This window comes from Terrapene carolina, unplaced genomic scaffold, assembly GCF_002925995.2.
Source record: "Terrapene carolina triunguis isolate 2854851 unplaced genomic scaffold, T_m_triunguis-2.0 Scaffold97, whole genome shotgun sequence".
Classification (NCBI taxonomy): Eukaryota; Metazoa; Chordata; order Testudines; family Emydidae; genus Terrapene; species Terrapene triunguis.
In genome coordinates, this window is record NW_020664448.1 from 15,587,941 (window position 1) to 15,592,329 (window position 4,389).

Consider the following 4,389-nt stretch of genomic DNA (forward strand, 5'->3'; position numbering starts at 1 on the left):
GTCATATTTTTCTGCCTCTTTTCCCTCTCATTAATCATTGACAGATACCTGTAAGGATTTGCCATTTTCTGATAAGCAAGAACATGTTAGCCAAAACACATTGCTGTTTACGGAGCACTGGAAACATCCCCACACTGCTAAGCTGAGAGTCATCCCCAGAAGACACTTTTATTGTAAACCTGTCAAATTGTCTTATGCTGCAGTAGCAACAACAATGTAAGCAGATACACTGCAACAGAAGAAGATGTAGTAGTGCTAAACACCATCATGAGTCTCTAGAAAGTCATACAAGCAGGAAGCTTTAGGAGAATAATTTCTCTTCTGCACATACATTACTACCTTGCATTTCCCCTTGTGATCATGACATATAAAAGGTTGAGATATTAGTTGTCCCAGTTACAGGGCTGGCCGCACTTCTGTGTCCCTCTGATTTCTCTGAGTGCACCCCCATGGTGTTAGCCTCATTCCTTTACCTATCCTGGGGTGGAATTCCACAATTCTCCCACTCTTAGACCAGACTGTGAAGCTACAGTACCCTGTGTCTCAACCATGCTTACCCAGCAGGGCTGATGCACACGCTCTCATGAATAAATATCTTTTCTTTACCATAAAAAAGTGCCAGTTCTTAGTGATACTAGTGTGATGGATTTGGAGCTGCTCTGTAATTATTGAATAAATTAATATTGTATGTTGACCTGGATAATGGGATGTTTGCTATATGAGTATATTGGTTTAATTTACTGGGGGGGGCTGTTGGGGAAAACAAGCAGGAAGGAAAAAGAATGGGTAAAGATAAGCTACCCTTCAGCAAACATTTAAGAACTCTTTAAGAGACAGTGTGAGGCCAGGAACAGGCTATAGTGTCACCAAATATACCACCCAGGATTACAAAACTAAACATACACCTTTGTTTAAAAAGAATTACAGTTAAAAATGCTTAAATGCACTCCAACTAATACTAAAAATATTATTACATTTCCATTACAAAAATTCTACACATTTAAAAAATTCAAACGTTAAAAATCTGGAAATGAACAATTAAGGGCCCTCCCACTTCCTACTAGGCATATAAAATTAAATTAAATGAGATATCCCATCTCTTAGAACTGGAAGGGACCTTGAAAGGTCATTGAGTCCAGCCCCCTGCCTTCACTAGCAGGACCAAGTACTGATTTTGCCCCAGATCCCTAAGTGGCCCCCTCAGGGATTGAGCTCACAACCCTGGGTTTAGCAGGCTAATGCTCAAACCACTGAGCTATCCATCCCCCCATCTAAACCTTCATGTAATACCACCCCATCTGATTTACACCAGCCAACCAATATTAACTTTGTCCCCTTGTTTGTTCTGTTAAGGAAATATGCTATTGAATATATATTGTTCATTTTATATATTATTAAACATGTACCAAATACTCAAAATGAATACACTCCCAGGAAATATTGTTATATCGCAGTTCTATATATTCTCGTAATATAACATGTTGGCAGAGTGAATATTTTTATGAATGGAATTTAAATTCAAGTCTCACCTCCTCCACTGACTGCTGTTAATATTTCTGTGCACTTCACAACTGTTATTATTGAGAAAGGCTTCACACATCCCTCCCTATGATGCAGATAACTATCATTCCCCTCATTTTATAGAGAACTTCTGCCAGAGCAGGGAATAAAACCGACATTGCTAATATGGCAGACCCAGCTCTTTGTCCTATCCCTGTCTGATCTGGGGAAGAGACAGTCCTCTTCCCCTCACCCACCACAGGGCCTGACTCTAGCTTTCTACTGCCATTTGTTTATATATAGGCTCCAATGACTCTAGTTAACTTGTTCCCTCACTAATTTAATATGGGGTATGTGTATTCCTCACAAGTTCTTTATTACTCTATATCTTTGTAATTCCTCCCCTCACCCCAGTCACTCCAAATACTATAAGGCAGTGGTTCTCAAAGCCTGTCTGCCACTTGTTCAGGGAAAGCCCCTAGTGGGCCGGACCAGTTTGGTTACCTGCTGCGTCCACAGGTTCGGCCAGTCGCGGCTCCCACTGGCTGCGGTTCGCCGCTCCAGGCCAATGGGGGCTGCAGGAAGCGGCGCGTGCCAAGGGATGTGCTGGCCGCCCTTCCAACAGCCCCCATTGGCCTGGAGCGGTGAACCGCGGCCAGTGGGAGCCGCGATCAGCTGAACCTGTGGATGTGGCAGGTAAACAAACCAGCCTGGCCCGCCAGGTTCTTTCCCTGAACAAGTGGCGGACTGACTTTGAGAACCACTGCTATAAGGCATCTCTTCTAAGTAAGGCCAACAAAACAAAACAAATTTTGTGTTTTTAGCCCAGCTATTTTGGAGAGAGGAGCAAAAATAAACAAAAACATTTCTGAAAAGTCAATAACAAGGACATTTTTAGACACCATAGCTGAGTTTTTCAAAGGCATGTAGGAGATTTAGAATCACAACTCCAACTGATTTCAATGGGAATTGTGCTTCTTAGTTCCCTAGGCAGCTTAGAAAACCTCAGTTTATAATTTTAATACTACTTTTCTCTTTCCCCCCAAAAAAATTCCCTGAAAAACTGTATCAAAGTAGGAAATGTGGTAGTGAAATTTCAGAATGATTAGTTACTCTGGAAAAAAGTTCATGTATGTGCGTTGAAAATTGGGCTTCAGCTGCTCCATAATAAATAACAAAACCAAGAGACAACTAATTAAATCATTAAAGTTTGCTGGCATTTAAATTTGTGAAGTTATTCCCGGGACATGAATTTAAATCCTTCTGAATGTAAGTGTTTTTAAAGGTGTCCTAAACCAGAAGAATGTAAAAATCCAGAGTTTGAGCCATGACCATTATATTTCAAACACTTCAGGTATGTGATAAGAATAAACAGCTTGACTTGGTCAGTTCAAACTAATTTTGTTGCATTAAGTATATATGCCAAAGGGGGTGCAACTAAGAAGGTAGCATGAGGCATTTCAAAGACATTATAAAAAAAGAATACTGCTGAAACTAAATTTTAAAAATAGAAAAATTAAGTGAACTTGATATTTCAAAGTGGAAACATAATTTTTAGTGACCTTCATGGAAGCTGCAAAAGAAAATTAGTTGCCCCACGAGATACTGTTAGGGTATGTCTACACTACATGATTACTCCGATTTTACAGAATTCAATTTTTGGCAACAGATTGTATAAAGTCGAGTGCATGCGGTCACACTAAGCACATTAATTCGGCGGTGCGCATCCATGTACCGAGGCTAGCGTCGACTTCCGGAGTGTTGCAATGTGGGTAGCTATCCCATAGCTATCCCATAGTTCCCGCAGTCTCCCCCACCCATTGGAATTCTGGGTTGAGATCCCAATGCCTGATGGGGCAAAAAACATTGTCGCGGGTGGTTCTGGGTACATCCTCCCTCTCCCTCCGTGAAAGCAACGTCAGACAACCATTTCGCGCCTTTTTTCCTGGGTGAACTGTGCAGACGCCATACCACGGCAAGCATGGAGCCCGGTCAGCTCAAGACAGCAGTCATGAACATTGTAAACACCTCGCGCATTATCGTGCAGTTTATGCTGAACCAGAACCTGAAAAACCAGGCGAGGAGGAGGCGGCGACGGCAGCGCAGCGACGAGAGTGATGAGGACTTGGACACAGAATTCTCTCAAACCGCGGGCCCCGGCGCCTTGGAGATCATGGTGTTACTGGGGCAGATTCTAGCTGTGGAATGCCGATTCTGGGCCCAGGAAACAAGCACAGACTGGTGGGATCGCATAGTGTTGCAGGTGTGGGACAATTTCCAGTAGCTGCGAAACTTTCGCATGCGTAAGGGCACTTTCATGGAACTTTGTGACTTGCTTTCCCCTGCCCTGAAGCGCCAGAATACCAAGATGAGAGCAGCCCTCACAGTTGAGAAGCGAGTGGCGATAGCCCTGTGGAAGCTTGCAACGCCAGACAGCTACCGGTCAGTCGGGAATCAATTTGGAGTGGGCAAATCTACTGTGGGGGCTGCTGTGATGCAAGTAGCCAAAGCAATCACTGAGCTGCTGCTACCAAAGGTAGTGACTCTGGGAAATGTGCAGGTCATAGTAGATGGCTTTGCTGCAATGGGATTCCCTAACTGTGGTGGGGCGATAGATGGAACCCATATCCCTATCTTGGCACCGGAGCACCAGGGCAGCCAGTACATAAACCACAAGGGGTACTTTCAATGGTGCTGCAAGCACTGGTGGATCACAAGAGACGTTTCACCAACATCAACGTGGGATGGCCGGGAAGGGTTCATGATGCTCGCGTCTTCAGGAACACTAGTTTGTTTAAACGGCTGCAGCAAGGGATTTACTTCCCAGACCAGAAAATAACCGTTGGGGATGTTGAAATGCCTATAGTTATCCTTGGGGACCCAGCCTAC